Genomic DNA, 24765 nt, shown 5'->3' on the forward strand with positions numbered 1-24765 from the left:
CATGACTCACTGGCCAGGTCTAACAGCCCCAGTAACTTGCACAAATGACTGGGCTCCGTGGGGCATCAGAAGCCAGAACAGGAGACGAGTCTGTCAAGCAGTTGGGCCTCCTTTAAGCAGACATTTCAGGAGCAGCGGGATCCTGAGGGCTGTGCTGTGATCCCACACACGTGGGCAGGGCCACGGCAGGCATCTGAGTGCGAGGAGTAGCTGAGACTTCATTGGCAAACAGCTGGTGTCCAACTCTGCCAACTGGGTCCCATCCCCTGCGGGTGCAGGGTCATAAGCCTGGTGACACCCTCTGTGTTTTCTCCCAGCTCTTCCCAAGGGAGTCGGTGGATCTCTGAAAACATTCTGCGGGGGCCTAAAGCCTTGACCCTGGGGGCCAGTGAAGCATATAAACATTACAAATCCTAGGAAAGAAAAGGAAGAAGGAAAGAAAAGGAGAGAAAAAGAAAGAGAGAAGGAAAGAAAGGAGAGGGAAAGAGAGAAAGAAAGAGAGAAAGGAGAGAAAGAAAAGAAAGAAGAGAGAAAGGAAATAAAGAAAAGAGAGAAAAGAAGGAAGGAAGAAAAAAAGGAAGGAAAGAGAGAAGGAAGGAAGGAAGAAAGAAAGAAAGAAAGAAAGAAAGAAAGAAAGAAAGAAAGAAAGAAAGAGAAAGAAAGGCCTCTTTCTCCCCACTCCCTGCAGCCAGAGTCCATCTTCCACTACAGCAGTGAATGTTTGGTTGGAGCCAAGAGAGGAAGAATAAAGACTTTCATAGATGCTCTGGTGGCTGGAAATGCGATGAAGGAATGCAGGAGACAGGATGACCTTTTACAGAAAAAATTCTCCCTTCTCAGCCCGCCCAAGGCTCTGCTGGCTTTTCCTGTGGCTTTCCCAGGGATTCCCTGTGAACCACTTCCTTTTGTCCCTGTTGGAATATCTGGGAGGAAAAACCTGTCTGGGGACCCCTTGGCTGGGGTTTGTGCCAGGGACCCTCTCAGGTCTTCCTTGAAGATGAAATGTATCAGCATCCAGCATCAGTGTCCTGCCCAGGCTGTGGATTTCCTCCTGGCAGGTCAAGACCTAGCTATGCTGCCCACCCACCTCTCCCCACCAAAAGGAGAGTTCACTGTGGGGGTGGGGGGTGTAGATGGAGCATAAGCAAGTTGGCCATGGGCTGGGGAGAGGCTGCATATAGTTAGTGATCGTATCTGGGGCAGGATGAGGTTCATGGTTTGCTTTGATTTTATGACCAAACTTTTGGGGTAGTTATAGGATGGCTAATGTTTTCCATGATCTCTTATTACATGGTAAGCCACTTCAAAACTTAGGGGCTTAAAACATCCACCATTTTTTTTTTTTTTTTTTTTTTTTTTCATAATTCTGCAGTTTGGGCAGGGCTCAGCAGGGATGGCTCATCTTGGATCCATGTGGTGGGCTGGGTCACTCCCATGGGTACATTCAGCTGGGAGCGTGGTTGTGATTGAAAGTTCCAAGATGGCTTCATCCACATGCCAGGTGCCTCGGCTGGGCTGGCTGGGCATTCTCATTTTCATTCATTCATTCATTCATTCATTCATTCTCTCTCTCTCTCTCTCTGTTCTCCTGCATGGTCTTTTGCTACATAGTCTTTTCAGCAGGGTAGCTGGACCTTTTTACCTGATGGCTCGGGTCTGCAAGAGAGAGATAGCAGAAGCTGGCACAGGTGAAGCTGTACCCTCCTCCCCAGAAACAACTCCTAGGTATATACACCCTAGAAAAATGTGTGTGCTGGAGCCAGTGTTGTTGGGAATGGCAGCAGCAACAATGATAACAAGAAAAGATCTGAACATCCCCAACAGGAGAATGGTCACATGGTTTGTGTTATAGTCATGTGGTGGATTGCTAGGCAGCAGTGAAAAATGAATTTCTAGGCTGGGCATGGTGGCTCACGCCTGTAATCCCAGCACTTCAGGAGGCCAATGCAGGTGGATCACTTGAAGTCAGGAGTTTGAGACCAGACTGGGCAACATGGTGAAGCTCCATCTCTACTAAAAAACACAAAAATTAGCCAGGTGTGGTGGTGCTCACCTGTAGTCCCAACTACTCAGGAGGCTGAGGCAGGAGAATCACTTGAACCCGAGAGGTGGAGGTTGCAGTGAGCAGAGATCGCACCACTGCACTCCAGCCTGGACAACAGAATGAGACCCCATCTCAAAGGAAAAAAAAAAAAAGAAAAAGAAAAAGAAAAAGAAAAAAGAATTTTTAGCCATTGGTAGGGATGAATCTCCCACACAAGATAGGAAGTGAAAAAAGGAAGTCTCCAAATGCAGAAAAATGGTTACCTCTGGGGAGAGAGGGAACGTTGGGTACCAGACTGTTGGTGATATTGTATTCATGAAGCTTGGTGGTGGGTTTATGTGTGTTTGCTTTGTTGGTGTTTTTTACCCATTTTACATGCATGACATGTGCATTTTTTTTAACAGATCCCACTCAGGAAAGAATACACCATACACATTTGCATTTATTTTCTTTTTCTTTCTTTCTTTTTTTTTTTTAAAGCAAGTGACAAAGACCCAGTTTACCAGCTTTACTTTTTTTTTTTTTTTTTTTTTGAGACAGTCTCTCTCTGTCACCCAGGCTGGAGTGCAGTGGCACAATCTCAGCTCACTGCAAGCTCCACCTCCCGGGTTCACACCATTCTCCTGCCTCAGCCTCCCGAGTAGCTGGGACTACAGGTGCCTGTCACCATGCCCGGCTAATTTTTTGTACTTTTAGTAGAGACGGGGTTTCACCGTGTTAGCCACGTGTTAGCCAAGGTCTCGTGTTAGCCAAGGTCTCGTGTTAGCCAAGGTGTTAGCCAAGGTCTCGATCTCCTGACCTTGTGATACACCCACCTTGGCCTCCCAAAGTGCTGGGATTACAGGTGTGAACCACCATGCCTGCAAAGCCACCAGCTTTACTTTTTTAAACCTAAGCTTAATATTACATATTTAAACACTTAAACAATTGTTTAAGTTGCCAGCATTCATGCACAACTAGAAAACATCCTTAATTTATATTAAACCAGAAATGTATTACCATTAATGCATTAATATCTTTCACTACTAAATACTAAAAAAAAAAATTGAAATTATTTCTGTAGGAGATTCGTCCTGGCAGTGTTAACTTCACAGCAGGCCGACACTATGTGACTCACATTTCAGATGCCGTGGAAAAGCAGATCTATGCTGGTGTTAGTGTTAGTGTTAATTGTCCTACACAAAAGAATCAAGGCTCACCTTGCAGTACGTTTGATAAAAAAGCAAAGTGCATGCAGAGATTTACACCAATTAAAAAAAAAAAACATGGGCTGGGCATGGTGGCTCACGCCTGTAATCCCAGCACTTTGGAAGGCCAAGGCAAGTGGAACACCTGAGGTCAGGAGTTCAAGACCAACCTGGCCAATATTGTGAAACCCTGTCTCTACTAAAAATACAACAATTAGCTGGGTGTGGTGGCACACACCTGTAATCCCAGCTACTCCAGAGGCTGAGGCAGGAGAATCACTTGAACCTGGGAGGCGGAGGTTGCAGTGAGGGGGGATCGTGCCATTGCACTTCAGCCTGGGTGACAGAGTGAGACTCCATCTTAAAAAAAAAAGAAAAGACAAAACCAAAAACAAACAAAAAAACCACAACAAAACAATGGTCCTATTATGTGGCCCCAACAATTAACTCAAAAGTCTATGACAAATGGAGGCTCCAGTGAGCTGTTATAAATACTTTACATTAGGTACAATTATACTGAAAGTCCAGTTCATTTGAAATCTTCAAAAAAAAGTTCCTGTTCATCCTCCACTGGTGCTTGTTTTAGTTTAACATTTCTGTTAAAAGAGTGCGTTGAATTACTCGTTATCCAAATGCAGCAGCTGCTCCTTACCATGGATTGTTAAGGACTTTAACTGGCCGTCTTCTTCAACTTCTACTCTTTCTTGACTATTCTCAACAGTTCTCTTTGTAGTCATTTTTCTGCCATTAACCATTTTAGCAGAAGTTGATATTGATTCGAAGTTGCCCATCCCACTACCACCAAATGATGTAGAAGAGAATGAAGTGAGGCCCCCATGAGCCAGGGACCTAAATGAAGTAAATACTGCGTCAAAAGAAGAAAATCCACTTCCAAAAGATGGAAATCCACTGAACGCGGAGAAAAACGACCCCGTCCCTCGGCTTCTGCTTCCTCGGGAACCCCTTTGATTCCCAAAAATGTCCTCAAAAAGGTCTTCAAAGAAGTCAAATGAGAATGGGTCCCTTCCACTAAAAAATTCCCTGAAGACATCATCTGGGTTACAAAATGTGAAGCCAAACTCAAACGGACTGTCAAAATGACTTCCACCTCTTCCTCCACCAATTCATCCTTCTTTGCCTTATTTGTCATAGTTGTCCCATTTCTTAGCATCTGACAGCGCCTCATACGCCTCCACTACTTGTTTGAATTTTCTCTCTGCTTCTTCTTTATTCTCAGGATTTTTATCTGGGTGTCACTTCAGTGCCAGTTTCTGATATGCCTTTTTACTATCCTTGGGTGAGGTGTGTCTCTGCATGCCTGGAACTTCATAGTAATCCACCATGTTTTAAGCGATTGTTGGAATATGTCTGAGAACAGAGGCAGCCAGTGACAGGACGCAGGGGAGGCGGGGTGGTGGCCTGAATCTCCTGTCAGCTCCAGCACTGCTGTGCTTGCAATGTTTTGTATGTATGGAAATGTCAGACTCTGTCACCCATGAACAGATTCCAGTTGTGCTGGTGCACACGTCTGCCTGCACACACCTTCACATACAGTTTTGCACATGATGCACCCACACGTGGATACTCATACAACACACTCAGGGAGCTGCTGTAGGGCCCTGGTGGGTGTCCGGGACACTACCCCCTCAAGAACTCAGGCCTGCCCATTGGCCCCTGAGGGGTCCCTGGGGCTCTAATCTTTAGGCTGGGCTCCCAGGAGAAGACGTGAGGCTCTGGGTGGGATGCTGACATGGGCTCTGGGTTGGAAGCCTTTGTGGCTCAATGTTGGTCCTTAGTGCCCACATGAAGGAGCCCCGGCGAGACACAGAGAGACCTTAGACAAATGAAATTATAGGGGAACACTGGGCATGTGGCCAGATCAGGCTCCCAGCTCCCAGGCAGCTGGCCTCAGAGGCAAGTCTGGACAGCAAAGCCACCTGTTAGGTAGGCTTTTGCCTGGCAGCATCCCCAAGAACACCTTGCCCTCTGAGACACAGTGGTAGCGAGTCCCCCAATGGCTTCCAATGGGCTACTGTCTGGTGTCAGTGCCTGTGTAGAGTTCCCTCCCTCATTGTTTCAGGGTTGCACTCTAGGACCAGTAGAATGTGGTGGAAGTGGCGGAGTATGACATCCAAGACATTGCCACTTGCACCTTTCTCTTTCTTGGATCACATGCTCTGGGGGAAGCCAGCTGCCATGTTGGGAGGACACCCAAGCAGCCCTATGGAAAGTCCAAATGGTGAGGAACTGAGGCCTCCTGCCCACAGACATGTGAGTGAGGCACCTTGAAAGTGGATGCTCCAGCCCCAGTCAAGCCATCAGATGAGACTACAGCCCTAGCTGACATATTAATTTCAACATGAGAGATCTTGAGCCAAAAACATCCAGTTAAGCTGCTCCCACATATCTGATCCAGAGCTATAATACTATGTGAGATAATAAAGGTCCATTGTTGTTTTCAGCCTCCAAATGTTGGGGAAATGTACTATGTAACAGTAGATAACTAATATAGGCCTGGCACAGTGGCTCACGCCTGTAATCCCGGCACTTTGGGAGGCCAAGGCAGATGGATCACCTGAGGTCAGGAGTTCGAGACCAACCTGGCCAATATGGCAAAACCCCATCTCTACTAAAAATACAAAAATTAGCCGGGTGTGGTGGCACATGCCTGTAATCTCAGCTACTCGGGAGGCTGAGGCAGGAGAATCACTTGAACTTGGGAGGCAGAGGTTGCAGTGTGCTGAGATCGCACCATTACACTCCAGCCTGGGCGACAGAGTGAGACTTCATCTCAAAAAAATAAATAAATAAATAAATAAACAAATAAACTAATATAGACACCCTTCCCATTTACTGAACACTTATGTGTGAATGCTTTACATCCTGACCTAGTTTAATCATCACAGAATTCTTGGAGGTGGATATAATTGTCCCCATTTCATAAAGAGACAGAGGTTCACAGAGGATCAGTGACTTGTCAAAGTCCTACAGCTAGGAAGGGGCTCAGAGCCACATTCCAAACCAAGGTCTGTCTTTCCCTTATGCATTGCTTCTTCCTTTTTCAATTGCTTTGGAGATAGAGGGAGCTGCTCATCTACAGAGGTCACTGTGGGCCTAAGTGTCTGGTGAGAGATTTCAGTGGCTCAGAGAATTCTTTTTTTTTTTTTTTTTTTGAGATGGAGTTTTGCTCTTGTCGCCCAGGCTGGAGTGCAGTGGTGCTATCTTGGCTCACTGCAACCTCTGCCTCCTGGGTTCAAGCCATCCTCCTGCCTCAGCCTCCTAAGTAGCTGGGATTACAGGTGTATGTCACCATACCCAGAAAATTTTTGTCATTTTTGGTAGAGACTGGGTTTCACCATGTTGGCCAGGCTGGTCTTGAACTCCTGACCTCAGGTGATCTGCCCACCTTGGCCTCCCAAAGTGCTGGGATTACAGGTGTGAGGCATCACACCTGGCCACAGAGGATTCTTTAGAGTAACAACTACAAGAACAAAGACTTGTATTTGTTACTAATTTCCCAAGGCTGCTATAATAAACAACTGTAAACTTGATAGCTTGAAAGATCAGAAATGTATTGTCTCACAGTTCCGGAGGCCAGAAATTTCAAAATCAGGGAGTCAGCATGGCCCTGCTCCCTCTGAAGGCTCTAGGGAAGGATGCTTGCTGCCCTTTCCACCTTCTGGTGGCTGCAGACATTCCTTGGCTTGTGGCTGCATCACTCCAGCCTCAGCCTCCAGCTTCACAGGGCCTCCTGAATATCTATATCTTCTCCTTGTCTGTCTGTCTGTCTCTCTCTCTCTTTTTTTTTTTTTTCTGAGACAGAGTTTCACTCTTGTTGCCCAGACTGGAGTGTAATGGCTCAATCTCAGCTCACTGCCACCTCCGCTTCTCGGGTTCAAGTGATTCTCCTGCCTCAGCTTCCCGAGTAGCTGGGATTACAGGTGTGTGCCACCACACCCCGCTAACTTTTTTGTCTTTTTAGTAGAGATGGGGTTTCATCATATTAGCCAGGCTAGTCTCAAACTCCTGACCTCAGAGGATCCACCCACCTTGGCCTCCCAAAGTGCTGGGATTACAGGCGTGAGCCACTGCACCCGGCCATCTCTCATAAGAATACCGATCACTGGATTTAGGGCCCATCCTAGTCCAGGATGATCTCATTTTGATTCTTACCTTAACTACATCTGTAAAGATCCTTCTCCCAATAAGTTCACCTTGTGAGGTTTCAGGCAGACATACATTTTGTGGGGACACAATTCTACTCAGTACATATTTCTTCAGAGTATTGTCATTTATTACAAAATGCCTACACTTTGGAGCAAACCCAAGAAGCAGGTTCTGTTTTTATCCTCCACAGCCAATTGCAAAACAGGGACTCAGCAAGGTGAGGGTACCTGCCCAAGGTCTCACAGCAAGCAAGCGGCCGAGGTGGGGTTCACATACAGGGAGTGGGACACCATGGCCCAGGAAGGGGGGCCAGGCAGATAGGCCCTCAAAGTAGTGGCTTCTGACTCCCAGTCCAGCGCACAGTTGGATGGAGTCCTAGCCTTCCCTGGAGCAGGCGTGGCAAGAGCCACAGGTGGCTGCCCCGCAGGCCTCTCCAGGTGGGCTCCGAGACCATCAGAACCTGGTAATGATTGGGGAGTTCTCCTTGCTGTGTTCCCTGATGGTCCATTAAAGGCAAGTTGGGGCCCAATGATTACAGGGAAAGTTCAACTGGCTTCCCCTTTGAAATACACAAAGGCTGCACAGGTAATGGGCTTGAGCCCTGGCGTTTGAAGTGGCAGTCCTTCCAGGAACATCTGGAGGGCTGTGCCCCTGCACTACAAACGCTCGGAGCACGGCTGGCCCTCAGAGGCTGCTTGCGCCAAACATCGGGGCAGGTTCTGCTTTTTTCTTTGGTTTTGATGCGTCCCAAATTCTAGGATGCTCACTTGTGTCTTTCTTTGGTGATGGGTAAGTGGCGGGGCGGGCTTTCTTTTCATTTTCCTCAGAGCTGAACTTCAGAGAATATTAACACCAAAGAACCAGTGTGGCCTCATTAACTCAGGATTAGTGCCGAGCCAAGTGATTACTGCAGATTCTCACAACAGTTTCAAAAAAAATGGGCAGTTGAGAGCAGAGAGCCACCCTGATCAGAGCCCTGTTGCAGGAGTGCTGGGGACCAGCAAGCTCCCCTGTTTCTGGTCGCCCCATGCACTCAACACAGTGCTTATCAAGCACCTGCCATGTGCTGGGGGATGGGGACACAGCAGCCACAAAACATTTGGTCCCTGCTTCGGGGCCACAGCATCCGGGGGAGAAATAATAATCAGCAAGAGAACCAGTGCACTAGATGGTTTTGGATGGTAATAAATGCTTGGAAGAAAATCAAATAAGCGGCGGGTTACGGTGGCTCACACCTGTAATGCCAGCACTTTGGGAGCCCGAGGTGGGCAGATCATTTGAGGTCAGTAGTTCGAAACCAGCCTGGCCAACATGGTGAAACCCTGTCTCTACTAAAAATACAAAAAATTTTAGCTGGGCGTGGTGGCAGGTACCTATAATCCCAGCTACTCAGGAGGCTGAGGGAGAATCGCTTGAACCCGGGAGGCGGAGGTTGCAGTGAGCAGAGATCGTGCCACTGCACTCCAGCCTGGGCAACAGAATGAGATACCATATCAAAAAAAAAAAAAGGAAAATCAAAAAAGTAGATGATAATGGTGGTGTGTTCAGGCGGAATCGCTTTAGCTACAGAGGTGAGAGAAGCCAGTATTTAAGCTGAGATCACCGTGCAATGGGGACTCAGCCCCGCAGAGACCTGGAGAAGAGTACCTGAGACTGCAAAGGCCCCGAGGCAGGAAGCGTTTAAGGCATTGGAGCACCAGCCTGGAAGGGTGGAGGGGCTGCAGGGTGGTGGGCATGATGGGGGTCGGTGCGTGGCTGGGCCAGGGGATGAGAGGACATGGCCGAGGCCTCATCCTGCAGAACACGTGGCTCTTGTTCTGTGTGGGGTAGCACTGGCAATGTGGGCGGGGGAATGACTCGGTTTTAAGCATCTTATCTGGGAACATCTGGTTTTTCAGATGGCTTTCCCGGAGCGCACCATCACACAGGAAGCTTCTGTCTGACTCCTGTCTGAAGCCCCAGCACGTAGGTCAGGGCCTGGCACATAGGAGGGCTTCAGCATGAACTGGCCTGCAGGATCAGGGTCAGTAATGAGGAGAAAGTCACCAATGAGCCTGGGAGTGTCCTCCAAGGCTGATTGCAGAAGAGGATGTGACTGGCTTGGAGAAGACTAGGCTGCTCTCTGGAAGAAAGCCTGATGCTGCCAGCATCCCTCCAGCCCGGAAGGGAAGACCAGCTCTTACCACCACAGAGACCAGGGCTTGCAGAGGGAATGGGAGCTGCTGCAAAGGGCTGAACCCTCCTGTTCCTGCCTCAGCCAGTCTCCTGGGCTTCCCAGGCCCTCACATGGGGTCTGAGTGGGCACTCGCCAGGTGTTAGGTCTGACAAAGATGTGAATGAATGAAGAAATGAATGAGTGATGCTGTCCTACTGGTCCAGGAAGGAAAGGTGCTGGGCTCCCCTGGGCCTGGAAGACCTTCCCCTGCTCTTTGTAAGTTCCTCCTCAACGGGTGTCCTGTGGTGTCCTGGCTGGAAGGAATGATGGCCAGGAGATACACAGACCGTTTGGGCGGGGGGCGGGGGCCCTGCCCTGCCTGTTCATCCTTGTCCACTGCCCACAGGGACTGGAGAGGGGCTGCCCACGATGGCTTTCACTCCACGCCTCCATATGCTGGGATGCGGGGGTTGGGGGGCTGGACTTTTAGAAAACTCCTGATACTTCTTGCTTTTTGCTTTCCTGCTCTGAAACTTTTTCCGGTTACAAAAGTTTGCTGTGGAAATTTTAGAAACAGCTGAGAACAAATGTGCAGGCACAGAGACGCACGCACAAAAATGCTCTGCGTCCCATCACCCGGAGATGACCAGTGTGAACATTGTGGTGTTTGCCCTTCCAGAACTTCCAAGCACACTCACATATGTGTATCTTCTTCAAACACCTTTCTAGTAAACCATTCTAACCTGCTTTTTTAAATTTTTTATTTATTTTTATTTTTTAGACAGAGTCTTGCTCTGTCACCAGGCTGGAGTGCAATGGTGTGATCTCGGCTCACTGTAACCTCTGCCTCCTGGGTTCAAGTGATTCTCCTGCTTCAACCTCCCAAGTAGCTGGGACTACAGGCACCCACCACCACACCCAGCTAATTGTTGTATTTTTAGTAGAGACGGGGTTTCTCCATGTTGGCCAGGATGGTATTGATCTCTTGGCCTCATGATCTGCCCACCTCAGCCTCCCAAAAACCTGCTTCTTTGAATAGCTTGGGAACATCTTTCTGTGTCACTGAATAGCATTCTGCATCCTTTTTAATGCTGCAGAATGTGAACTCCAGTGTTACTTCACCTGTCCCCTTTAGATAGACACTAAAGTTGTTTTTTTCTCTCTCTCTCTCTTTATTTATTTTTTTGATACTGAGTCTCACTTTGTCGCCCAGGCTGGAGTGCAGTGGCGTGATCTCGGCTCACTGCAACCTCCACCTCCCAGGTTCAAGCGATTCTCCTGCCTCAGCCTCCCGAGTAGCTGGGGTTACAGGCACCCACCACCACACCCGGCTAAATTTTGTATTTTTGGTACAGACAGGGTTTCACCATGTTACCCAGGCTGATCTCGAACTCCTGAACTCAAGTAATCCACCTGCCTCAGCCTCCCAAAGTGCTGGAATTACAGGTGTGAGCTACCATGCCCAGCCAAGGATAACAGTTTTTCTCATTGTAGAAAATACATGCCACAGAAGACTTCCCATTTTATCCCTTTTAAAGTTTACAGTTCAGTGGCATTGAGAACATTCCCAGTGTTTTGCAACCACCATCACCATCTACTTCTGGAACGTTTCCATCACCCCAAAAGAAAACCACCCCACCTCTTAGCAGTCACTCCTAATTCCCCCTCCCCCAGCCTCTGGCTTCCTGCCTGTTCTGGGCATTTCATAGAGCTGAGTCACCCAACGTGTGGCCCCTGACCCGGCTTCTTTCCGTGGCCATCACGCTGTTAAGGTCCCCCACACTGTGGCCTGTGTCCCAGCTTCATTCCCGTTCATGCTGAATGACATCCCATTGTATGGGAAGACGGCATCTTTTTGATCCGTGCGTCCACTGATGGGTATTCGAGTTGACATTTGGTTGTTGTGAATTTGCTGCTGTGAACACTTATGTATAGGTTTTTGTGTAGACGTGTGTTTTGAGTTATTTGGGGTGCCATTCAGCTGTAGGACTGAGGGATGGTATGAGCCATTCTGTTTGAGGTTTTTTTTTTTTTTTTTTTTTTTTTTTTTGACGGAGTTTTGCTCTTGTTGCTCAGGCTAGAGTGCAGTGGCACCATCTTGGCTCACTGCAACCTCTGCCTCCCGGCTTCAAGCGATTCTCCTGCCTCAGCCTCCCGAATAGCTGGGATTACCAGCATGTGCCACCATGCTGGGCTAATTTTGTATTTTTAATAGAGACAGGGTTCCTCTATGTTGGTCAGGCTGGTCTGGAACTCCTAACCTCAGGTGATCCACCTGCCTCAGCCTCCCAAATTGCTGGGATTTCAGGCTTGAGCCACCACGCCCGGCCGTGTTTGAGTTTTTGAGGAACCTCTGTTCCACATGCTCTCCAGCCCCCGTGTGAGCACGCACTGCATGCCTGTGGTCACTCTCTCAGGCTCTAGGCCTGGAGGGTGAGTGACGGATAGGGGTGGGATCCATGCTTTGCTTGTTTTGCTTTGCACTACCTTGCACTGCCAAATTGCTCTCCAGAAAGCCTGTTCCATGCCCACCCAGGTGTGGGCCTGCTTCAGTGCCTGCTGGGCCTTGTGTGGGTGATTGGCACCTTGAGGTATCATGGACCATCCCAGGGGGACCACTGACACATCCTTCCCTCTCTGGGACCTCGTTTCAGCCTCTGGGGGCCCTGGCTGGCCCTGGCACATCTGGAGGTTGCCCCTGGAGTTGGCGGGGCAGCTCAGGGAAAACTCGTCCTTGTGGAGTCAGGACCCCAGCAGGCAGCACTGGCCCGTGCACTGTGGGGGAGGGAAGGCTGGCCTGTAGGGCCCCCACCAGGGAAGCCAGGGCCAGGAAGGGCCCTCTGCCACACAGCCTCTTCCCCAGCAAGCCCCTGCTCATACTAGAACTGTGTCCTTTGTGAATCACTGATGTGGAGGGCTAGGAAGGGCTGGGGTGGGGAATGGGGAATGAAGGAGGGAGGGTCCGCAGGCCCTCCAGGTGGTGGCTGAGGGACTGGAGCTGATTTTTTGCCACTGCAGAGTGACACGTGAGAGTCATTTTAGCAGACATTCCCCAAGTGCAGGGGGCAAAGAGATGAAGGAGGGCAGTTTGGAATACTCCAGACAGAGGGCATGGGGTTGTTTCTGTGTAGAAAGATGGCAGGGGAAATCAGGGGTCACGGAACAGCCCTAGTGCCTGAGGTCAGTGGGCTCCACGGATGTGACATCTGAGGACCCCAGGAGTGAGGGGATATGCACACCCAGACGCCCATGCCGGAATCCTGAGCACCCACGAACCACGGCTATGGAGGCGAGGCCACCATGGGTGTGGGGGGCAGGAAGCCTCCCCAGGGCTGGACCTCCAGGCACAGATGAGCAGAGGAGAGGACGTCTAGGCTGGAGGAGATCAGGAGGAGGCGCAGAGGTGGCCTGTGTGAGGACAGCGAGGGCCAGGCTGGCTGGGGTCATGCATTGGAGCCTAGAACGCTGGTTTAAGGCTTCCATTGGCAGCTGTTGCAGAGGGTTCTAATCCATCTCTGTACCCCATGCAGATGGGCCTGCTGAGGGAGGCCAGAGTGCTGGGGTGCTGCCTAGTGAGGGACTAGGAGGGACAGGAGCCGGTGGTGAGGAGCCTGCTGCTGACAGGTGCCTCTCAGGGCCCGACACTGCCGGAGTCTAGTCTTGGCGGCCTCGGTGCTTGGGGCCAAATGCCCTTGGCCGCCTCTTTCCTTCTCTTTTATGGGTCTCCAGTCCCGCCTGGGATGGAGAGGGTTACTGGAGACACGCTTTGTACTTCAATAGGCGCTTTCATCTGCAGCCCTTGGAGGGCTTTGCAAACATGGCTTAATGAAGGGTCCCAGCACCCCAGCCTCCTAAGCACCGTTTTGAGCTGGATGCACGCAGAACAGAGGGATTAAGTGATCTGTTCAGGATTGCACAGCAGAGCTGGGTGGATTCCCCTGCTGTCCCCTGAGGCTCGGGGCTGCGTTGGGCTGTACCCACCACCTTCCCTCTCTGCTTGCTGGCTCTTGTCCTTTGGGAGCCCCCGAGCTCTCAGATGACGGCCTTCGGCCCCTGGAAATCCACGCGTCTCCTTGCTTGCCAGCTGCCAGCCCACGAGCAAGCCGGTCAAGGCAGTCTCTGATTTCGACGGCAGAGCAGGGGACCTTTCGGGAAGGGGTGGCCGTAGGCGAGGGTTGATCACTGGGCCTGGAATCTGCTCCCACAGGGACTGTGGGGCCTCACGGGGCTGCTGCTGGCTTCAGCATCTGGGCACTGGGCTGGCAGGGGTGAGGGGGCTGAGCAGAGATGCCTGCCTGTGGGGCGGGGCGAGCCTGGCCCCCGTCCTGCTGGGAAATTCCTGACGTTCTTTCTTTGGGTCTGTGAGCTCATGAGCAAGTATGGTGGGTGCATTTTATAAACCGGAAAATAAATCATTCATTGAAATGGAGACAAACAAACGCATTTCCAACTCAAAGTGTCAGGGGTCATCAAAGTCAAGGGCAGGGAGGCAGCCTGGCTGTCCCGGTGAGCTGAGACAGCATGACGTGTGCAGAGTCCTGGCTCACCCGCCACCTCTTCTCTCAACCTCCAGTTCTCCTGGCATTCCAGGCACCCACCTCGCTCCCCTCGTGATGACAGGAGCCTTCGGGTGGTCTCTCCTCCTTGTTCCACTGTGATCTGTTCTCAGTCCCACAGTCAGAAGACCCTTTTACAGCCCAAGTCTCATTAGGCTGCTGCTCAGCTTAAATTCGCCCGATGGTGGCCAGGCGTGGTGGCTCATGCCTATAATCCCAGCACTTTGGGAGGCCGAGGCGGGCGGATCACAAGGTCAGGAGCTCGAGACCAGCCTGACCAACATGGTGAAACTCCGTCTCTACTCAAAACACAAAAATTAACCAGGCATGGTGGCGGGCACCTGTAATCCCAGCTACACAGGAGGCTGAGGCAGGAGAATTGCTTAAACCCGGGAGGCAGAAGTTGCAGTGAGCCGAGATCTCGCCACTGCACTCCAGCCTGGGCGACAGAGCAAGACTCTGTATCAAAAAAAAAAAAAAATTCCCAGTGGCTCCCACTTCACTCCGAGCAAAGCTCAAGTCTTGCCATGGCCCCCTAGGCCCTTGCTTCTGCAGCTCCCTCTCTGCCCTCCACCCACTGCTGCAGCTGCTCTGGCCTCCTCTCTCTTCCAGTCCAGTCTCCTGGCCTTTGCCCCACTGAATCCTCTGCCTGAGGCACCCTCCCTGGATCCACTTGCAGGCTCCCCTCTCATTGAAGCCCAAGAGACACTTTTTCTTTAGCAAGGCTTTTCCCGAACACTGGAATTAAAGTGGCAGCCCCTCCCATCCCGCCCCCTCCCCGACCTTCCCTGCAGCCCTCCCTTTCTTTCTTCTCCATTCTGCCTCTCCCCACCTCCTGAGACACTGTGTCATTTTCTTACTTGTTTTACTTGTCTTCTGTCCCCCACCTAAGCATAAGTGCCGTTGGAGTAGGATATTTGTTCATTCACTACAACAGCGCCCTGCCTATCGTAGGCAGCAAGAAGTCTTTGCTCAACCCTGCACACCCCGTGGACCCCTCCCGGCAAGAGCTGAGTGGGCACCGGGAGGCCTGGGAGGTCCTCAGTGTGTTAAATTTCCGGAGTTGGCTTTGGGACCGTTTGCTGAGAATCCTAAACTGGAGAGGTAGGTCCCCAGGGATGAAAGGGGAGGGTCAGGGGCAGAGCCCGAACTCCTCAGGGCAAGGGGGTGACTGGCTGGCCTGCTCACCTCTCACTGGGGTTTGGAGGGTGGCAGTTCAGCCAGATAGAGTATTAGACTCCAGAAGAAGGCAAGAGGGAAGAGGGCAGACAGTTAGCAGAGCTTTCAAGCAAAGGTCTCCTGTGGCTGTGCCTGGAGGTCTTGGAGGCGAGAGGGAGGCACGCCAGAGGGGCGCTGCTCGGGGCACCGCCGGCTGCACCCCAGCAGGGGCGCCTGTGATCCTAGGGGACCCGCAGCACACCCCACTCAGAAGCACGCATTTCTCCCACTTATGCACGGCCCCGGGTCAGGACCATGCAGAAGCAGGATCCCAATAGCTCAACCTAAAGCCAGGGCCAGGCCTCGATCCTTCCTGCCCTGGTCTTAAGAGTCACAGTCCTGGCCAGGTGCCTGTAATCCCGGCACTTTGGGAGGCTGAGGCAGGTGGCTCACTTGAGGTCAGGAGGTTGAGACCAGCCTGACCAACATGGTGAAACCCCATCTCTACTAAAAATACAAAAATTAGCCAGGTGCGGTGGCTCATGCCTGTAATCCCAGCACTTTGGGAGGCTGAAGCAGGAGGATCACCTGAGGTCAGGAGTTCAAGACCAGCCTGGCTAACATGGTGAAACTCCATTTCTACTAAAAATACAAAAAATTAGCCAGGCGTGGTGGTGCGCTCCTGCAATCCCAGCTATTCAGGAGGCTGAGGCAGGAGACTCACTTGAGCCCAGGAGGAGGAAGTTGCAGTCTACCGAGATCACACCATCGCACTCCAGCTTGGGCAACAAGAGTGAAACTCCGTCTCCAAATAAATAAATAAATAAATAAATAAAATTAAAAATACAAAAATTAGCAGGGCGTGGTGGTGCATGTCTGTAATCCCAGCTACTGGGGAGGCTAAGGCAGGAGAATCGCTTGAACCTGGGAGGTGGAGGTTGCAGTGAGCCGAGATGGTGCCATTGCACTCCAGCCTGGAGGAACAAAAGTAAAACTCCATCCCCGCACCCCTGACAAAAAAAAGGGTCAAAGTCCCTCTGTCAAACCTACCCTGGAAAAAGGGGTGTGGAAGAGTCCCCAAGGCTCCAGAAAGAAGCTACATGTTGGGGTTGCCAGACTTAGCAAGCAAAACAGAACACCCAGTTCAACGTGAACTTCAGATAAACACTGAATAAGTTGTTAGTATAAGTGTATCCCCTGCAGTTGTTGGGTTATACTTACACTAAGAAGTTGTCATTTATCTCAAATTCAAACTTAGCTGGGCATCCCAGATCTTATCTGACAGCCTGGGGGAGACGATGCTTGAGCCTCTAGGGATCCCCGTGTGAGTCCCCAGAGAGGACTGGCCACAACCAGAGTGTCCAGCAGAGAATCCAGCCATGCTCTGTCTCCTGCGTCCAGCCCCTTTTGTCCTGAGAGTGAGCACCTCCTCACTGAGAGTATTCAAGGAAAGAGGAGAAGGATTCCTGCGCTGGGCAGAAGATGGAGCTTCTGGAATCCTAAGATTTTCTGAGCCAGAAACTAACAGTAGAAGTGACGAAGTTTCATTTCACAGAGAAGGAAACTGAGGCCCGGGGAGGTAGGCTGACTTGCTGAAAGCCCCTCTTGGAGTCAGCAGCTAAGCTGGGGCTGAATCCAGGCATCCTGACCCCTGCTGTCTTGCACATGACTGACTGCCTGGAGCGAGTGTGGCCCCAGCACTACTGTGACCTGGACGAGAGGCCCATCATCCTCAGCCCCACGCCCAGCAGAATTAGACCGGGACGCTCTGGCCAGCCTCCCAGCCCTGTACCTCTTCTGGCCTTGGCTCCTGGCCCCGCACAGGACAGGCACACAGCCCTGTCCACACCTTGATTTTGGACTTCAGGTCCCTCTGCCACTCCCTCTGATCCTTGTTTGTCAAAGCTCCAGCCCCTGGGGACCCCAGACGCCCCTGTGTTTTGCACATGAATAGGTGGAGATTTCCTGAGACCATCTTGCCATGAAAATGCACATTTCTCACCAAAAGGCTCCAAATCTGGGCACTACAGACTCCAGCAAACAGCCAGGCTGACCGTGCCCCAGGTGTGAAGGTGGCTGGACCCTCCCAGGGGCTGCCTGGATCCCAGCCAGCTGGAAGAAGCCACCCAGGTGTCTGCGGGGAGCCAGCACCCTGAGGTTGCCAAACAAATCCATGGCCCTCTCAGCAGACAGGAGGAGGCGTGGAGTTTGGAACCACCTCCCCAGACTCCAGCTGCCTGGCAGAGATCTTCAGGGCTGGGGGTGAACCTAGAAACCAACCAACCACCTCTCTGTGAGTGCTCACTCATTCACTCAACAAGCATTCATCCAGGCCCTGCTGCATGCTGGGTGCTCTTACAGACACGGGATGCAGCCGTGACAGGGACAAGTGAGACAGGCAAGGGCTTGCTGTCATGGGACTCGGAGTCCAGGAGGAGTCACTCAGTAGACTGGAACTCGATGGTCTGGGCTGTTCACACAGGCTAGGGAGGGGCACAGGCCAGGGTTGTGAGAGGGAGTGTCTGGGAGGCTGTAGCTGTAGCTGGGGTTAGGGAGGATGCCTTCCCGGTGTGGCAGAGGCCGCCTGTGAAGATCTGGGCACAAACCCTCCAGGTGGGTGTGCAGGTGCAAAGGCCCCGGGGCTGGATGTGTTGCAGGAAGAAGGCAGCTCGTACCACCAGGACTGGGGAGAGAGTGGGAGGTGGCACTGGCCTGTGGGCTGGTGAGGAGGATGGCTGGTCTTGCTCCCACCCTCTCAGGACTGGCTTTTCAGGACCTGCCTTCCTCTGGGTTATGTCACTTCTCTAATCACCCACAGCCCAGGCCGGGCCAGCTCCTCTGTCCTCAAGGGGCCTGGGCCCTGGCCTTGCAGGGGTCAGCCAGGCCAGCCTCTGCCTCTTGCCTCCAGAGCCCAGGAGGGAGGGCCCTGCCCGGCAAGAGTGGGTGATGTGGGGACGGGCTCATTCCTCCTCAGCTACAGGAGGTAGAATGATTCCCCCCTCCCACCAAAAGATATGTCCACTTCCTAACCCCTGTGGCCTGTGAGTGTGATCCCACTGGGAAATCAGGTCTTAGCAGATGAAATTAAGCTTAAGATCTGGAGATGAGGTCCTCTTGGGTTTCAAGCAGGATGTAAATTGAATGTAGGCACTCTTCTCAGAGCAGAGGGGAGAAACGGAAGCACAGAAGCCCACGTGAAGACGGTGGGAGGCACTGGAACAATGCAGCCCTAGTCCAGGGGCGCCAGGAGATCCCAGGAGCTGGAAGAGGCAGGAGGATCCTCCCCCAGAGCCTTCGGAGGGTGCACAGCCCTGCCCAGGCCTTGATTTTGGACTTCTAGTTTCCAGAACAGATTTTTGATGTTTTTTTGTTTGTTTTTTTGAGACAAAGTCTCACACTGTCACCTGAGCTGGAGTGCAATGGCACAATCTCGGCTCACTGCAACCTCCGTCTCCCAGGTTCAAGTGATTCTCTTGCCTCAGCCTCCCAAGTAGCTGGGATTACGGGCATGCACCACCACGCCTGGCTAATTTTTTGTATTTTTAGTAGAGACGGAGTTTCTCCATGTTGGTCAGGCTGGTCTCGAACTCCTGACCTCATGATCTGCCCACCTCAGCCTCCCAAAGTGCTGGGATTACAGGCATGAATCACTTCGCCTTGCCAGATTTTTTATGTTTTAAGCCACCAAGTTTGTGATGTTTGTTAAGGCAGTTCTGGGAAACCCCTGGGCTGCCCTTTGACTCCTCTGTGACTTGGTCAATGGCGATGAGGCCCAAGCACCTCTGGAACCACTTACCTTTCCAGCCTGGGCTGTCTCTTGAGACTGTCACTGGGGAGAAGGAGCCTGAGGAGGGTTTAGGGTTAAAGAGAATTGGGAGGCCGGGCGCAGTGGCTCACGCCTGTAATCTCAGCACTTTGGGAGGCTGAGGTGGGCAGATAACTTGAGGTCAGGAGTTCGAGACCAGCCTGCCCAATATGGTGAAACCCTGTCTCTACAAAAAATACAAAAATTAGCCGGGTGCTATGGTGTGCACCTGTAATCCCAGCTACTCGGGAGGCTGAGGCAGGGGAATCACTTGGACCTGGGAGGTGGAGGTTGCAGTGATTGGAGACGTGCCACTGCACTCTAGCCTGGGCGACAGAGCAAGACTTCATCTCAAAAAAAAAAAAAAAAAAAGAGAGAGAGAGATTTAGGGTTTTAATGTGGCTCCTGCATCTACCTGTAGGAAGAACTTGGGCAGGTAACTTAAGTTGCCTCTAACCTGACTTTCCTCACCTGTGAAATGAGGTGGCCACCTCATGGGGTCTTCAGGGCCTCTCCAGAAGACCCCAAAGGAAGAATTTCAGCACAGATGGAGCCCCAGTCCCAGCCCGTTCTCTGCCCAGACCCCAGGCTGGGCTCCAGCCACCCCAGGCAGTCCCCCTCCCCAGGTAATTGGGGGCTATTGAAATCCATTAACATACTCTGGCGACAATCCTAGCCCTAATCACATTAGCTCTGAAGTACAAATCAGGACCTGGCCCTGGAGGTGGTTGCAAAGATCAGGGGGCTCACGGGTTCTGGGGCTTTCCCCAGCCTGTTTGCTCCTCTCTTGAAATCCACAACCTCCTGGGCTGGTGTCAAGGAACTGAGAAGAGCCCAGGGGCCTCCCTGGGAAGTGTGAGTGTGTCTGGGGGGCAAACCCGGACCAGGACAGAGACTGCCCACCTGCCCAGGGCATGTCTGTGTGCCCCTTCCTGGCCCCAGAGCCTGAGAGGGGCTTAGGCAGTCTCTGCACCTGGATCGGGGGGTTTGCCCGAGGTACGGTTGTGCACACTGCGTTTCTCACCCTGGGACATGCAGATGTGTTCACGGTGGGTCAAGGATGCCCCACGTTGGAAACTCACCCTGTGGTGGATCCTACGTTGGCTCTGCCGCTCACAGCAGTGTGACTTGGACAAGTCGCTGCACATTGTCTGCGAGGTGGAGATGATGACGGTGCCCCACCCTGGAGGAGAACAGGGAGGGGATAATGCATAATGTCATGAGCAGTGACTGTGCTCGACATCCCACTTCCATGCTAACGCTGAAAGGGTATCTCATGGCTGAATCGTGCCCTCAGTTTCATAGGTTAAAGGCTAATCCCAGTGCCCCCAGAATCTGACTGCATCTGGAAATGGGGTCTTCACAGAGGCAATTAAGGTAAAATGAGATTATATGGGTGGACCCTCATCCCACCTCACTCATGTCCCTGTAAGAAGACATGAGGCCTGGGCGCGGTGGTTGACGCCTGTAATCCCAGCACTTTGGAAGGTTGAGACAGGTGGATCGATTGAGCTTAGGAGTTCGAGACCCGCCTGGGCAACATGGTGAAACTCCCCCTCTACTAAAAATACAAACATCAGCCGGGTGTGGTGGTGCATGCCTGTGGTCCCAGCTACTTGGGAGGCTGAGGTGGGAGGATCACCTGAGCCTGGGAGGTCAAGGCAGCAGTGAGCCATGATCTCGCCCCTGCACTCCAGCCTGGGCAACAAAGTGAGACCCTGTCTCAAAAACAAAACAAAACAAAACACCCAAGAAGGGAAGAAGACACAGACACCCATAGAAGGATGACCACAGGTGGACACAGGGAGAAGGTGGGGTCTGCAGGCCAAGGGGAGAGGCCCCGGAGGAGCCTGTCCTGCCACACCTTGATCTTAGCCTCCAGGGCAGTGAGAGGATAATCGGCTGTTGCCCGTCTGTGGTGCTTTGTCATGGCGGCCGGAAGGAACACATATGGGATGCCTCTCCCAGCTCTTCTTTCCTTCTTATGTAGAAGATTCGCCTTTCTCGGAAGGTGTGAACATGACAAGGCACTCACAGTTCATTTCTTTTGGTGGCAGCTTAGATGTGTAAGCAGAGATATGCTTCCCTTCTAATTTTGTCGTGAGTTGAACATGATACACCTTTGCAAGAAACAAATATGCAACTATGCTAAAAGGGAATGATGTTATCCCCTTATTCCACTGCCATCCCCAGAGGGACCTCATCTGGGCTGCCTGGGGACACACACTACCCTCCCCTCTGTGTTCATTAAGATGCACACATGCTCATGTGTTGAGTTTTTGTGGCTCCTGGTTTTTATATTTATTTCTTCTATGTATTTATTTATTTTTATTTATTTACTTATTTTTGAGACAGAGTTTCACTCTTGTTGCCCAGGCTGGAGTGCAATGGCACGATCTCAGCTAACCACAACCTCCACTTCCCGGGTTCAAGTGATTCTCCCACCCCAGCCTTCCTGAGTAGCTGGGATTACAGGCATGCACCACCACGCCCAGCTAATTTTGTATTTTTAGTAGAGACGGGGTTCCTCCATGTTGGTCAGGCTGGTCTCGAACTCCTGACCTCAAGTGATCCGCCTGCCTCGGCTTCCCAAAGTCCTGGGGTTACAGGCATGAGCCACCGCATCTGGCTTATTTTATTTATATTTTTGAGACGGAGTCTCGCTCTGTAACCCAGACTGGAGTGCACTGGCGCAATCTCGGCTCACTGCAACCTCTGTCTCCTGGGTTCAAGAGATTCTCCTGCCTCAGCCTCCCAAGTAGCTGGGATTACAGGTGCGTGCCACCACATCCAGCTAATTTTTTATATTTTTGGTAGAGACAGGGTTTCACCATGTTGGCCAAGCTGGTCTTGAACTCCTGACCTCAAGTGATCCACCTGCCTTGACCTCCCAAATTCGAGTGGGGCCACCGTGCCTGGCCGGTTTCTGGTTTTTATAAACATGGCACCATTGTGTGCACATCACTTTGACCTCTGTTTTCTGACTCAGGCTCTGGTCAGTGCAGTAAACACACATCTAACACTTCAAGTCTATACTTGTCTCCTTCTTATCAGTAAGTGGCTGGAAGTGCTCTGGACTTTAGAGATAATTAGGAGACAGTTATAAAATCCACTGAGGCCTGTCGAATTTTTTTTTTTTTTTTTTTGAGACGGAGTCTTGCTCTGTCGCCCAGGCTGGAGTGCAGTAGTGTGATCTCGGCTCACTGCAAGCTCCACCTCCTGGGTTCATGCCATTCTCCTGCCTTGGCCTCCTGAGTACCTGGGACTACAGATGCCTGCCACCACGCCTGGCTAATTTTCTGTATTTTTAGGTGAGATGGGTTTTCACTGTGTTAGCCAGGATGGTCTCGATCTCCTGACCTCGTGATCCACCCACGTCAGCCTCCCAAAGTGCTGGTATTACAGGCGTGAGTCACCGCGCCAGGCCTGACTTTTCAAAATAGTAGATCTCTCAACCCCTTTTCCCTTTCTCCTGTGGTTTCATGGTGTGCTTAGGGTTTCTGTCTCTTCAGGGATCAATTCTAGTGTTTGAATTTCACCGAGGCATTGCCCAGTTCCCTTGTATTTTCACCCATGTGGCTGCAGTGGCAGGGTGTCTATGCTTTCTTCTGTCATAATCAATGGATTCCTTCTTTACTGGGGGCTGTAACCTCTTCCTTATTCCTACATTTGTAACTTTCATTCTCTTTTTTTTTTTCTTTTCTTAACTGGGATTGCCAGGAATCGTTTCTTTTCCCATTGTACTGACCTTTTCAGTGAACCAACTTCTAATTTTCTTCACGCTTTCTGCTGTTTTTTATTTTCAACTTAACTAATTTCAGCTTTAATGCTATCAATTCTAATTTCCTTTTTTTTTTTTTTTTTTTTTTAGATGGAGTCTTGCTCTGTCGCCTAGGCTGGAGTGCAGAGGTGCAATCTCGGCTCACTACAAGCTCCACCTCCCCTGGTTCATGCCATTCTCCTGCCTCAGCCTCCAGAGTAGCTGGGACTACAGGCGCCCGCCACCACGAATGGCTAATTTTTTGTATTTTTAGTAGAGACAGGTTTTCACCGTGTTAGCCAGGATGGTCTCGATCTCCTGACCCATGATCCACCCGCCTTGGCCTCCCAAAGTGCTGGGATTACAGGCGTGAGCCACCGCGCCCGGCCCTCATTCTAATTTCTTTTAGTTTGCTTTCCTCTTCTTCTTTCTTACCTTGAATATTTGATAGATTTTATCTTTAGGCTTTTATAACGAAACCATCCTTGGCTGTGAAAATCCCCTCTAAGTACAGCTATTGCTGCATACCTGTTTTGTTGTGAGGTGTTCTCTTTCTAGCTTTCTGGATAATTTAGAGCATTTGTTTTTATTTCATCTTTGGCTTGGGGATTACTAAAAAGAGCAGATGAAGTAGCTTTTGTTGGTGTGACAAACCAGTGCCAAACCTTGAGGTGTAAAAAGCACAGTTTTTTTGTTTTTTGTTTTGTTTTGTTTTTGAGACAGAGTCTGTCTCTGTCACGCGGGCTGGAGTGCAGTGGTGCGATTTCAGCTCACTGCAACCTCCGCCTCCTGGGTTCAGGCAATTCTGCCTCAGCCTCCCGAGTAGCTGGGACTACAGGTGCATGCCACCACGCCCAGCTAATTTTTTGTATTTTTAGTAGAGATGGGTTTTCACCATGTTGGCCAGGATGGTCTTGATCTCCTGACCTTGTGATCCTCCTGCCTCAGCCTCCCAAAGTGCTGGGATTACAAGCGTAAGCCACTATGCCCTGCCTAAAGCCCAGCTGTTTCTTTAACTCAGTGTCCACAAGTTGGCCAGGTAGTTCTTCCGCTGTGGGCTGGCTCGGCTCATCTCTCTGGGCACTGTCATGGTGGAATTCCAAATGAATACTGGTCCTTCCAAGAGCACCAGCCTGTGTCTTTGTGCTCTTGGTGTTAGAATGTGAGAATCAGCAAGTACTAGCAGGGTGTGAGGGGGACACTGGCATGAGTTGAGAGTTTTCCATTCCCAATAAGAAGGATGAAGGAGAAGGAAAAGGGAACCATCACGCCACTCCATAGTTTAACGAGACTCTGTGCTGTGTCTGCCAGCCATCCATAGCCATTTCCTAAGCCACCAGAAGTATGTGCCCGCCCTGGGAGACACTCCCAGAACTATGGGAGGCTGAGGTGGGCAGATCATCTGAGGTCAGGAGTTCAAGACCAGCCTGGCCAACATGGTGAAACCCAATCTCTACTAAAAATACAAAATTAGCCAGGCATGGTGATGCACACCTGTAGCTGCAGCTACTTGGGAGGCTGAGTCGGGAGATTTGCTTGAACCTGGGAGGTAGAGGTTCCAGTGAGCCGAGATTGCACCATTGCACTCCAGCCTGGGTGACAAAGAGAGACTGTCTCAAAACAACAAGCAAACAAACAAAAAACCAAAGATCTGTCCTTAACCATATATGACAAATTCTAGTCCAGTTATCACAAGATGTTCAGATCCTATTTGCTCATTCACTAAACAAGCTCACACTGTGGGGCCACCGTGAGCATGGCTCCCCTGCTGGGGTACAGCAATGACCAAGGATGGCAAGGCCAACACTTGGCATAAAACAACCCCTGCTAAGGGGTCAGAGCTTAAAAATGTGTAATAAACGAATACGGTCATGAATAATTCTAAGTGCCACAAGGGAGGAGTGACGGGGGGGAGAGGACATCTTACGAGGTC

General features: G+C 51.1%; 1 pseudogene; it reads right to left on the reverse strand.

Moving 5' to 3' along the window:
• Nucleotides 1-3795: 3795 nt before the first annotated feature.
• On the reverse strand, nt 3796-4574 carry LOC129490551 (dnaJ homolog subfamily B member 6-like; annotated as a pseudogene).
• Between the last annotated feature and the right edge of the window lie 20191 nt (nt 4575-24765).

Source organism: Symphalangus syndactylus, chromosome 1 (genome assembly GCF_028878055.3).
Source record: "Symphalangus syndactylus isolate Jambi chromosome 1, NHGRI_mSymSyn1-v2.1_pri, whole genome shotgun sequence".
NCBI classification, from domain to species: domain Eukaryota; kingdom Metazoa; phylum Chordata; class Mammalia; order Primates; family Hylobatidae; genus Symphalangus; species Symphalangus syndactylus.